We start from the raw sequence: 14,400 nt of genomic DNA on the forward strand, positions 1-14,400 counted from the left end.
GTACCGCCGCAACATGTAATACAGGTGAAATAAATATTCTGCTCGCAAAGGCCAATTTTTTAGCGGGATAGCCGTACTGCACAACTTGTAATCTAGGTCTATGAGATTGTAATTCTCTTTAATAAAGGATACCAAGAGAAAGCAAATTTGATAACAGGAATATATTGGAAAGTTGATTAATGAGCGATAACAATGAACAAATTACATTCTCTAATTTGTTACAACATATAATTTTAACACTGCTGACAACCCCAACTCTATGTGTGTCATCCCCCTGAAAAAGGGGTTAAACATATGGTTAAAATACTGCAAAGTAGCCTCACCAGCACTGCTGGTTCAGAGTGAAAACTACTGATCACCTAATCAGCTGCTGATTAGGTACCTTTGCAGGGTGTAAACACATAGGATTAAATTACAAATGAAGCGCAAACATTTTCACCCAAGCGATAAGGGGTTTATCGCGAGGGTTTGCACTCGTCGGGCTTACCGTTCGTATTATGAGTTGAAATAAACGTGAACACTTGATCGCAATCGTGATTTACGCTAGAATGATTACAGCGACTTCAGAGCTCTGGTTAACTGACAAAACACATCAAAATGCATTACAAAGTATAGTTACACTCATAATAACACCATCTAATAAAAATTATTAAAAAAAATATTGCACACAAAAGTTATAAGGGCTAAAAGATATTGTAAGAAAAAAAGGCAGGCAAAGGGCTTTAACATAGAAGTGCATACATATACATCTCTAAATATGTATATATATATATATATATATATATATATATATATATATATATATATATATATATGTTTATATATGTCTATATGTGCGTACATATGTATTTATATGTGTATATATGTATTTACAGGCATATAAACACATAAATACATACATATAGACAAATATATATATATATATATATATATATATATATATATATATATATATATATATATATGTATATATATATAGCAATAGCAGTCAATCCCACTGAGGGGTAGAAAAAATGTATTCCCCTCAGTGGGATTGACTGCTATTGCTGTACATCTTCTACGCAGCATCCCGGCGGATGTGGCTGTAACAGTGAGTGAACCTATAAATAAATATATATAAATGCATTGGAGCCCTTTGCTGTTAAGTAGATGAAAACATGTAAAAACAAAATTTATACTTACCTGATAAATTATTTCCTTTTCTGGTATGGAGAGTCCACAAATCCATTCTAATTACTAGTGGGAATTCAACTCCTAGCCACCAGGAGGAGACAAAGAACACCCCATCAAAGCTTTAAGTATCCCTCCCACTTCCCATAACCCCAAGTCATTCAGCCGAGGAAATACGGAAAGAGAAGAGGACACAAAGGGTATAGAGGTGCCTGAAGGTTAGAAAAAACAAAAATAATAAGCCATCTTGAATTTAGATAAAGGCGGGTCGTGGACTCTCCATACCAGGAAAGAAAGTAATTTATCAGGATGAATTTTGTTTTCTTTCCAATGGTATGGAGAGTCCATAAATCCTTTCTAATTTCTAGTGGGAACCAGACACAGAATGGAAAGGGAGAAACAAGACAGGGGGGCCTAAACAGAAGGCACCACCGCTTGAAGAACCTTTTTCCCAAGGGAAGCCTCAGCTAAGGCAAAAACATTGAATTTGTAAAATTTAGAAAATGTATGTAAAGAGGACCAAGTGGCCACCTTGCAAATTTGCTCCACAGAAGCCTCGTTTTTAAAGGCCCAGGAAGAAGAAACAGCCCTAGTTAAATGAGCTGTTATCCTTTCAGGAGGTGATTCTCCAGCTGTTTAATAAGCCAACTGAATGACATTCCTCAACCTTCTGGCCCTTACGTTTGCCAGTAAATTCTACAAAAAGGGCAGAAGATTGACGAAATTCTTTAGTAGCCTGGAGATAGAATTTTAGAGCACGAACCACATTCAGGTTGTGTAACAGACGTTCCTTCTTAGAAGAAGGATTGGGACACAAAGAAGGAACAACAATTTCCTGATTGATATTGCGGTCCGAAACCACCTTAGGGAGGAATCCCAAATTGGTATGAAGGACCACCTTATCCGCATGGAAAATAAGATAAGGGGGTCACACTGTAGAGACTAATGTTCTGAGACTCTATGAGCAGAAGAAATAGCTAGTAAATCAATACTTTCCAAGCCAACAATTTAATATCAACAGAATGCATAGGCTCAAACGGAGCCTGCTGCAGAACCCAAAGAACAATATTAAGGCTCAGAGGAGAAGCAACAGGTTTGAACACAGGCCTGATTCTAACCAGGGACTGAACAAAGGACTGAACATCTGGTAAGTCGGCCAAACGTTTACGTAACAGAACAGAAAGGGCAGAAATTTGACCTTTCAGAAAACTGACTGACAAACCCTTCTTCAGACCTTTCTGAAGAAAAGACAACATGCCAAGGAAAACCCAGAGATTTGCACCAGTAAAAGTATGTGCGCCAAACCTTATGATACATTTTACGAGTACCCGGATTACGAGCCTGGATCAAGGTGTCAATAACCTCTTCAGAAAAACCTTGTCTAGACAAGACTAGGCATTTATTTTCCATGCAGTCAGCTTTAGAGAATCTAGATTTGGATGTAGAAAACAGAATTTATGTTTACCTGATAAATTTCTTTCTCCAACGGTGTGTCCGGTCCACGGCTTCATCCTTACTTGTGGGATATTCTCTTCCCCTACAGGAAATGGCAAAGAGAGCACCCAGCAAGAGCTGTCCATATAGCTCCCCCTCTGGCTCCGCCCCCCAGTCATTCGACCGACGGTTAGGAGAAAAAGGAGAAACTATAGGGTGCCGTGGTGACTGTAGTGTATAAAGAACGAAATTTTTCAAACCTGATTAAAAACCAGGGCGGGCCGTGGACCGGACACACCGTTGGAGAAAGAAATTTATCAGGTAAACATAAATTCTGTTTTCTCCAACATTGGTGTGTCCGGTCCACGGCTTCATCCTTACTTGTGGGAACCAATACCAAAGCTTTAGGACACGGATGAAGGGAGGGAGCAAACCAGGTTACCTAAACGGAAGGCACCACGGCTTGCAAAACCTTTCTCCCAAAAATAGCCTCCGAAGAAGCATAAGTATCGAATTTGTAAAATTTGGCAAAAGTATGCAGAGAAGACCAAGTCGCTGCCTTACAGATCTGATCAACAGAAGCCTCGTTCTTGAAAGCCCATGTGGAAGCCACAGCTCTAGTAGAATGAGCTGTAATTCGTTCAGGAGGCTGCCGTCCGGCAGTCTCATAAGCCAATCGGATGATGCTTTTCAGCCAAAAAGAAAGAGAGGTAGCAGTAGCTTTCTGCCCTCTCCTTTTACCAGAATACACAACAAACAAAGATGATGTCCGTCTGAAATCCTTTGTTGCTTCTAAATAGAACTTTAAAGCACGGACCACATCTAGATTGTGTAACAAGCGTTCCATCTTTGAAACTGGATTCGGACACAGAGAAGGAACAACAATTTCCTGGTTAATATTCCTGTTGGAAACGACCTTTGGAAGAAAACCAGGCTTGGTACGTAAAACTATAAAACTACCTTATCTGTATGGAATACCAGATAGGGAGAAGTACACTGCAAAACAGATAACTCAGAAACTCTTCTAGCAGAAGAAATAGCAACCAAAAACAGAACTTTTCAAGATAGTAACTTAATATCTATGGAATGCATGGGTTCAAACGGAACCCCCTGAAGAACTGAAAGAACTAAATTTAGACTCCAAGGGGGAGTCATGGGTCTGTAAACAGGCTTGATTCTAACTAACGCCTGTACAAACACCTGTACATCTGGCACTGCTGCCAGACGTTTGTGTAACAAAACAGACAGAGCAGATATCTGTCCTTTTAAGGAACTAGCTGACAAACCTTTATCCAGACCTTCTTGGAGAAAGGAAAGTATCCTAGGAATTTTAATTTTACTCCAAGGGAATCCCTTGGATTCACACCAACGGATATATTTTTGCCATATCTTATGGTAAATCTTCCTAGTTACAGGTTTTCTGGCTTGAACCAGAGTATCTATGACTGTATCTGAAAACCCACGCTTAGATAGAATCAAGCGTTCAATTTCCAAGTAGTCAGTTGGAGAGAGACTAGATTTGGATGTTCGAACGGATCTTGTACTAGAAGATCCTGCCTCAAAGGTAGCTTCCATGGTGGAGCCGATGACATATTCACCAGGTCTGCATACCAAGTCCTGCGTGGCCACGCAGGGGCTATTAGAATCACTGAGGCCTGCTCCTGTTTGATCCTGGCTACAAGCCTGGGAAGGAGAGGGAACGGTGGAAATACATAAGCTAGGTTGAACGACCAAGGCGCCACTAATGCATCCACCAGTGTCGCCTTGGGATCCCTGCATCTGGACCCGTATCGAAGAACCTTTGCATTCTGGCGAGACGCCATCAGATCCATATCTGGAATGCCCCATAGTTGAGTTAACTGGGCAAAAACCTCCGGGTGGAGTTCCCACTCCCCCGGATGAAAAGTCTGACGACTCAAATAATCCGCCTCCCAGTTGTCCACTCCTGGGATGTGAATTGCAGATAGGTGGCAGGAGTGATCCTCCACCCATTTGATGATCTTGGATACCTCTCTCATCGCTAAGGAACTCTTTGTTCCCCCCTGATGATTGATGTACGCTACATTCGTCATGTTGTCCGACTGGAACCTTATGAATTTGGCCTTTGCTAGGTGAGGCCACGCCAGGAGCGCATTGAATATCGCTCTCAGTTCTAAAATGTTTATCGGAAGAAGAGACTCTTCTCGAGACCATAGACCTTGAGCTTTCAGAGAGTCCCAGACCGCACCCCAGCCTAAGAGACTGGCGTCGGTCGTGACAAGGACCCATTCTGGTCTGCGGAAACTCATTCCCTGAGACAGGTGATTGTGAGACAACCACCAGCGGAGAGAATCCCTGGTTACCTGGTCTACTTGAATCTGGGGGGACAAGTCTGCATAGTCCCCATTCCACTGATTGAGCATGCACAGTTGTAATGGTCTTAGATGAATTCGAGCAAAAGGAACTATGTCCATTGCTGCAACCATCAATCCTACTACTTCCATGCACTGAGCTATGGAAGTCTGAAGAATAGAGTGAAGAACTTGACAAGCGTTTAGAAGCTTTGACTTTCTCACCTCTGTCAGGAAGATCTTCATTTCTAAAGAATCTATTATTGTTCCCAAAAAGGGAACTCTTGTTGACGGAGACAGGGAACTCTTTTCTACGTTCACCTTCCACCCGTGAGATCTGAGAAAGGCTAGAACAATGTCTGTATGAGCCTTTGCTTTGGAAAGAGACGACGCTTGGATTAGAATGTCGTCTAGGTAAGGTGCTACAGCAATGCCCCTCGGTCGTAGAGCCGCTAGAAGGGACCCTAGCACCTTTGTGAATATTCTGGGAGCAGTGGCTAAACCGAATGGAAGAGCCACGAACTGGTAATGTTTGTCCATGAAGGCGAACCTCAGGAACTGATGATGATCTTTGTGGATAGGAATATGCAGGTACGCATCCTTTAAGTCCACGGTAGTCATATATTGACCCTCCTGGATTGTTGGTAAAATTGTCCGAATGGTTTCCATTTTGAACGATGGAACTCTGAGGAATTTGTTTAGAATTTTTAGATCCAGAATTGGCCTGAAAGTTCCCTCTTTTTTGGGAACTACAAACAGGTTTGAGTAAAAACCCAGACCTTGTTCCGCTGTTGGAACTGGGTTTATCACTCCCATTTTTAATAAGTCTCCTACGCAATGTAAGAATGCCAGGATATAAAGCACAATAGGGAAGGGATACTACTCTCACACACACATTGGTTATACGGCTGTGTTTTCACAAAATTACTTCTGCCTTCCCTCTCACTGACTGTTAGCTTCTCCCAGCACTTCCTGCAGAGGTCTGATTATGTCATCATCTCACTTCAGCTCTTTAGTAAGTGGGCTAGCAGGAGGAGGGGCATTGCAAGCCCTAGGTTAACTGTGAGAGCACCAGCAGGGGAATGCAACTTTATTTGTTATCTGGTTGTAAATAGAGGAGAGTAAAGAGATTAGCTGGGCCCTCCAGTGGCGGATCTCCAGGATCCAGTGGCTGCAAATGGTTGATGCGATATTTGGGACCCTGGATGTTCGGTCACTTTTAAAATGTAAAAAAAAACAAAACATTTTTTTAAAAAATCACTTCTTTTGCCCTGGGGGGCACAGCATTCCAGAGCCGACCCTGTACCCTGGTATTAGCACTGCTCATTGTATAAAACTGAAGGCATGCTAGTATTATCACCAGTGGTTAGACATCATCACTACCAGAGGTAGGTTAGAGAGGTCACCATTTCCCATGGTCAGAGTGTATACAGCCCTCTTAACTCCTGCTTAACCCACACACCATTCCTTTTCCACAGGAAATCTAACAGGTATCTAGCCCTGTCAGAGCAAAGCCAGCTGCTTCTGAGTATGGGCCCAACAGAATTTAAAAAAAAAAAAAAAAATTTAATGCCTGGGGCAAATCAGGACAGATGGCTAGCAACCCTGGACAGGGGGACAGACCTCTAAAATCGCGACTGTCCCGTGAAAATCGGGACAGTTGGGGGGGGTATGCTGCCGCTTAGCACAAACCATGATTTGGCATAATAACCCTTTAGATATTAGATAGGTGAAATTGGAAGAAGCCCTTTTAAATTTTCACTCAATATTATTATATATTATATTATATTTGTTGGTCCCAAAATTCTAATAGACCTTCAAATTATAAACCATTTATCTCTATTCAGAACTTGATATTTATCTGGGATTTGTTAACTAAAATTAATTCAATCTCAAGAAGAGATTCTTTAAATCGACCCTCTTAACTACTTTTGATGTTTCATTAGAATTAGCGACTCAAAATATATGGACAAACAAGGGACTATATTGTATTGCAGAAGCATTCAAGGATCAGGGGCTCCTAACTTATGCCCAATATTGTGAATTAGGCCACTCAGACTCCTCAAAATGGTTCCAATGCTTTCAACTGCGCTCAAGGGTTAAAAAGGTTATTGGTAACAAAGATAATATTACAATTTATCCTTTCTGGATTATCTTCATTTAGCGAAATCAAGTGCCAAAGGCACTATTGCTGGTCTATACCCCCAACTGAATTCACCCAATGGGTGCTCCAAATTAAAATATATGGATAGATGGGATTTAGACTTATATTTAGAGCACTCAGCTAAAAAATGGCCTGATTTGGTTAAAAAAAGGGATTTCCTTTTCTGTGGGTGATAACTTGCAAGAAAATGTGGTTAAAGTGACATTTAGATGTTACATGACCCCTGACAGACTGAGATTACGAAATTAAATACATACAACTGCCTTAAGGGTTGTGATGAGTGTGGCACCTACCTCCATATGTGGTGGAATTGCCCTTTTATTAACCCCTTAGTGACCAGACAATTTTTCAATTTTCTTACTGTAAGCACCAGGGCTATTTTTACATTTCTGCTGTGTTTGTGTTTAGCTGTAATCTTCCTCTTACTCATTTACTGTACCTACACATATTATATAACGTGCTTCTCGCCACTAAATTCACTTTCTAAAGATACCATTATTTTCATCATATCTTATAATTTACTATAAAAAAATTATAAAATATGATGAAAAAAAATGGAAAAAAAACACACTTTTTCTAACTTTGACCCCCAAAATCTGTTACACATCTACAACCACCAAAAAAACACCCATGCTAAATAGTTTCTAAGTTTTGTCCTGAGTTTAGAAATACCCAATGTTTACATGTTCTTTGCTTTTTTTGCAAGTTATAGGTCAATAAGTACAAGTAGCACTTTGCTATTTCCAAACCACTCTTTTTTTTTTTTTTTTTTTAATTAGCGATACTTACATTGCAACACTAATATACAGGGAGTGCAGAATTATTAGGCAAGTTGTATTTTTGAGGATTAATTTTATTATTGAACAACAACCATGTTCTCAATGAACCCAAAAAACTCATTAATATCAAAGCTGAATAGTTTTGGAAGTAGTTTTTAGTTTGTTTTTAGTTTTAGCTATTTTAGGGGGATATCTGTGTGCGCAGGTGACTATTACTGTGCATAATTATTAGGCAACTTAACAAAAAACAAATATATACCCATTTCAATTATTTATTTTTACCAGTGAAACCAAAATAACATCTCAACATTCACAAATATACATTTCTGACATTCAAAAACAAAACAAAAACAAACCAGTGACCAATATAGCCACCTTTCTTTGCAAGGACACTCAAAAGCCTGCCATCCATGGATTCTGTCAGTGTTTTGATCTGTTCACCATCAACATTGCGTGCAGCAGCAACCACAGCCTCCCAGACACTGTTCATAGAGGTGTACTGTTTTCCCTCCTTGTAAATCTCACATTTGATGATGGACCACAGGTTCTCAATGGGGTTCAGATCAGGTGAACAAGGAGGCCATGTCATTAGATTTTCTTCTTTTATACCCTTTCTTGCCAGCCACGCTGTGGAGTACTTGGACGCGTGTGATGGAGCATTGTCCTGCATGAAAATCATGTTTTTCTTGAAGGATGCAGACTTCTTCCTGTACCACTGCTTGAAGAAGGTGTCTTCCAGAAACTGGCAGTAGGACTGGGAGTTGAGCTTGACTCCATCCTCAACCCGAAAAGGCCCCACAAGCTCATCTTTGATGATACCAGCCCAAACCAATACTCCACCTCCACCTTGCTGGCGTCTGAGTCGGACTGGAGCTCTCTGCCCTTTACCAATCCAGCCACGGGCCCATCCATCTGGCCCATCAAGACTCACTCTCATTTCATCAGTCCATAAAACCTTAGAAAAATCAGTCTTGAGATATTTCTTGGCCCAGTCTTGACGTTTCAGCTTGTGTGTCTTGTTCAGTGGTGGTCGTCTTTCAGCCTTTCTTACCTTGGCCATGTCTCTGAGTATTGCACACCTTGTGCTTTTGGGCACTCCAGTGATGTTGCAGCTCTGAAATATGGCCAAACTGGTGGCAAGTGGCATCTTGGCAGCTGCACGCTTGACTTTTCTCAGTTCATGGGCAGTTATTTTGCGCCTTGGTTTTTCCACACGCTTCTTGCGACCCTGTTGACTATTTTGAATGAAACGCTTGATTGTTCGATGATCACGCTTCAGAAGCTTTGCAATTTTAAGAGTGCTGCATCCCTCTGCAAGATATCTCACTATTTTTGACTTTTCTGAGCCTGTCAAGTCCTTCTTTTGACCCATTTTGCCAAAGGAAAGGAAGTTGCCTAATAATTATGCACACCTGATATAGGGTGTTGATGTCATTAGACCACACCCCTTCTCATTACAGAGATGCACATCACCTAATATGCTTAATTGGTAGTAGGCTTTCGAGCCTATACAGCTTGGAGTAAGACAACATGCATAAAGAGGATGATGTGGTCAAAATACTCATTTGCCTAATAATTCTGCACTCCCTGTATATCAGGAATCCCTGAAAAACCCTTCATATGTAAATATTTTTTTTTAGTAGACAACCCAAAGTATTGATCTAGGCCCATTTTGGTATATTTCATGCCGCCATTTCACTGCCAAATGAGATCAAATAAAAAAAATGTTTTCACTAACTTTAGGTTTCTCACTGAAATTATTTACTAACAGCTTGTGCAGTTATGGCACAAATGGTTGTAGATGTTTCTCTGTGATCCCCTTTGTTCAGAAATAGCAGACATATATGACTTTGGCATTGCTTTTTGGTAATTAGAAAGTCGCTAAGTGCCGCTGCGCCCCACACTTAATTAGGTAACTTGTAGGGTTAATTTTAGCTTTAGTGTAGAGATTAGCCTCCCAACTGACACATCCCACCCCCTGATCCCTCCCTGACCCCTCTCAAACAGGTCTCTTCCCTCCCCCACCTCACAATTGTCACCGCCATCTTATGTAATGGCAGAAAGTCTGCCAATACTAAAATAAAAGTTTTTTTTTTTTTTAAGTTTTTTTATTATATAATTTCTGCAGTATAGGATCCCCCCTTACCACCCAACCTTCCTGAGCCCCCCCAAAGAGCTCTCTAACCCTCTCCCCTCTACCTATTTGCCACCATCTTATGCACTGGCAGCTGGCAGCCAGTACCCAGTTTGCTATAAATTATTGGGGTTTTTTTTTGTAAAAAATATTTTTTCCGTAGTTTAGCTGCCCTCCCTCATTTAGTAAACCCCCTCCCACATCCCTTTACAAATATGGATCCAACATAAGATCCCCCTCTCTTCCTTTCCCCTCCTCCCTCCTTCTCACTGTCGTGATTGATGTAGCGTGGAGTAGTGGACCCGCCCTCTTCTTGTCCTCCTCCCGCCTCCTCCAGCGATAGGCCATCCACCTGCCTCCCTCCAAGCCCTCCCACGCCACCAACGATCGGCACTATCGCTGACCGATGCAGAGAGGGCCACAGAGTGTCTCTCTCTGCATCGGTTGCTTAGCAAAGAGTATTGCACGATACCTCAATATCACGATCGCTTCCACCGCTTGAAACCCCTGAAGACGTACTAGGCACGTTCTTGGTCGTTAACGACCATTTTTTGTAGGACATGCCTGGTACGTCTTTGGCTGTTAAGGGGTTAAAGATACTTTGGAAAATTTGGCTCACTTACTAATTAAAGATATTATTCACTCCTCAGATCCCTCATCCATATCTTAAATTAGTGCAAACAATATGTACAATTTCCTGAACTTGTATAGCAAAATACTGGAAATCTTCTATCCCGAATTTCCTACACATTGAACGTAAAGTGCAATTATTACGACTTGATAAGTACCCCCTCATTAATACTTGATAAGCTGGTAGAATCCTAACAATTTGGGAACCTTGGATAATGTTCTAACAGGCAGAACCCAAAACAATAGCCTCTTATTCTAGGAATCTGTACTTTTCCTCCCCCATTTTTCTCATGGTACTGAACAACTGGAATCCATCAGTGATATATAGATAATAGGTTTGCTAGCCAGACGCCACCCACCCACCTACATATATGGATATCTTATGTGAGAACCCAACACAGTATTTGTTGTTTGTTTGTTTTTTATTTACTACTTGTTGTAATGTAACTTACTATTTCACACAAGCTGTTTTTATGAATATATATGCAAAATCTTTAATAAAGACTATTTAAAACAAAAATAAATAAATAACTGGTCTAGAGCTCCCATGTCCTTGTGCATTATGAAACAAACCTTTGTTTATCATCTGTGAGTTGGAAGCTATCTTGTTCCACACTATTAATGAAGCAAAATAATTTAAAACAGCACCAAACCTCAATCTCTTCTCCAAGGTGGGGACAGAGGATGCTACCCACTCCATGGTATCAAAGAGCAAATCAGTCCAGCCAAGGAATATATCTTAAAATGACTTTTATTCAATAGAGGCCCTAAACAATAAGACCACATTTCAAGATACTACCTGAGACATGACTAAGGGTCAGGTAGTAGCTTGAAATGTTGTTTTATTGTTTAGAACCCCTATGGACAAATAAAGGTAATTTTAGACATAGTCCCTTGGCAGGACTGCTTTGTTATTTGTTCTACACTATGGCAGATGGCAGAGACGCTAATAGCTTTTGCTTCTCAATTTCTTGGTCAAACAGATCACTGGATATTGTATGGGATCTTAAAAAAGTTCCACCTGTATGATATTTCAACTGACTCACAGACCACAAGTCACTGAAAACTATTTTAATGTCAAAAAGGCATCTTAATTACTAGGACTGCCTGGCTACAGCGATATGCTTTGCTGTAGGGACTGTACTAATACCAAATCAAATACTATCCACATTCTCAACATCCTAATGCATGCATTTTTTTTTATTATATCCCACTTAAAGCTGACAAAGGTATAAAGGAAATAGCCATTCCAGTCATTCAATTAATTCAGAGTCACATCACACACTACAAAGTCAGCCATAAATGTAGAATTAGCTGTCAATGGCACAGGTGCAATATGGGTGGCATGTTGAGCCTATTCCACATATCTGACCATATCAGTTTATGGCTGTGAAGCTGCAAGTGAGAGAGACATGTCACCCCTGGGGTGATGGAGCTGTAATTCCATCAGCATTACTAAAAATGTTCTCGAGTTTTTACATGAAGGTCATCCATGTGGTGGCCTAATCAGGATGGATAAATGGAATATCTCTAATTGCTGTTGCCAAATGCCATGACTCCAGTTGAGAGGGCAAGTGCAACCATCGGCCTCTAAGCCCATGAGAGAGAATCCATATTGCTATTGTTTTTGACATATGGATGGCCAGTGTTTCTTATTATTGTTGACACTCACTATTTGTAACTTTGGGGCTTCCAGCGGCTTTGATCTCATCCAGACATGAACATGAAAAGCAGGGAGGTTTGTAAAGGTACTAAAATTTTTTTTTTTTTTCCAGCATAGTAGCTGTGGGTAAGTAACCACTGAAACATATTTTGCAGTTCTTCAATCAAAATAAGACTACAACAACCCCGTCTACTAGGCAACCTCCAGCATGCTTGATATTGGGCTACATTCTCCATAGCAAGCTTGATTTATTGATACTTGAGATGCAAGAACAGGTTTATAAGCAGTGAGGGAAGATACAGTTTGGCAAATAATGCAGAATATACTGAGTAGGGAGAGTCTGTGTGAATAAATCTCTGTTGGGTTAGAAACCCTTAGGTAAGCTGCAGTGATAACTATAGCATTGAGGCCCTCAATATATAAAATATTCACTAGAGAGGAACATGTCACTAGAAGACATGCTGCTCAGCTTAGAATATGGGTCTCAGTAGCTGGTGGACCATCTTTAGGAATGTCTAGGGCTCCAGACAAGGATATCTGTTTTGATGTGTGTGGAATGTTCCTTTCAATCCTTATAGTGAAACAAAAATTACTGAAATTGGGCTACACAAAGTACCTTTGTATTATGTGTCATTATTTCTTTGTTAGTTGCTTCATTATATTTTAGTCTGTTCTTTCTTTATTGAGATGAAAAGCTAATGAAGATGTTGGCTGTTAGAAGGTTGCCTATAAAGAAGAGACACACAAAGTTGTCCTGTTGAGACCATGAGGCAGAATTATCAAATGTCTGTCGGACCTGATCCGACAGTGCGGATCAGGTTCGACAGACATCGCTGAATGCGGAGAGCAATACGCTCTCTGTATTCAGCATTGCACCAGCAGCTCACGAGAGCTGCTGGTGCAACGCCGCCCCCTGCAGACTCGCGGCCAGCAGGGAGGTGTCAATCAACCCGATCGTACTCAATCGGGTTGAATTCCTGCGCTTCCTGTCCGCTTCCTTAGAGCAGGCGGACAGGGTTATGGAGCAACTGTCTTTAGACCGCTGCTTCATAACTGCTGTTTCTTGTGAGTCTGAAGACTTGCCAGAAACACAGGCTCTCAAGCTCCATTCGGAGCTTGATAAATGGGCCTCAATGTTGCTACCATTCATTCTGTCTCATTAGTGTTCATAGCAACAAATAATACTTCAACAATATTGGTATTGTCTAAGGCTTACATTTTTCAATCAGTACTGTTTATGTCACATAGAGGTACTGAAAAAAACATTTTCAAAGAAAGTCTGTCTCTGTAGTCAGTCTTTCAAGAAAAAAAAGGCACTGAGCCCTGAAAAAAGGCATCAAGCACTAGGGATCACACACCAACTGCACTATCAGTGATAAAGATCACAAACACAGAACACTCTTTATTCCCTTCAGCCATTATTGGCATCAGGCATCCTACTGTATCCTTGCTCTTATTCACAACAGCAACAGAACTGCTTCCATATTCCCATCCTGTGACGTTACTAAAATTGTCACTGCTTCTTACCATGAACTAGCATATGTGACTGACTTTACAAGTATGTGCCTCTCTATGTCCACTTAAAGGGATATAATACCCATATGTTAAATCACTTGAAAGTGATGCAGCATAACTGTAAAAAAAAACTGACAGGTAAATATCACCTGAACATCTCTTTGTAAAACAGGAAGATATTTTATCTCACAATTTCCTCAGCTCACCAGAGTAAGTGCTGTGTAAAAAAAAGTTGTATGTCAGTTACTGTCCAGCTGCAGGTAAAAAAGGAAGCAATGAACAGCAGCCAATCAGCATGGTGCATACTTAAATACACTTTTGAAACAGCTATAGCTTTTATTAGAACCATTTTTGCTAATAAATGTATATTACACAAATGCTTCTATTCAAAACTGAAATGCTTCCATGTTGATTCCAATTTTGGCTGGAATGCCCCTTTAAAGTCCTTCACAATGGAGTGTGAATAATTAGGACATTTTGAGGTAAAATATCTTTCTTTTTTTTACATAGATATGTTCAGGTGATCCTTTCTAGACAGCTTTATACAGCTATGCTGCATCACTTTCAAGTGTCTCAACATT

The sequence above is a fragment of the Bombina bombina genome, chromosome 2, assembly GCF_027579735.1.
Source record: "Bombina bombina isolate aBomBom1 chromosome 2, aBomBom1.pri, whole genome shotgun sequence".
Classification (NCBI taxonomy): domain Eukaryota; kingdom Metazoa; phylum Chordata; class Amphibia; order Anura; family Bombinatoridae; genus Bombina; species Bombina bombina.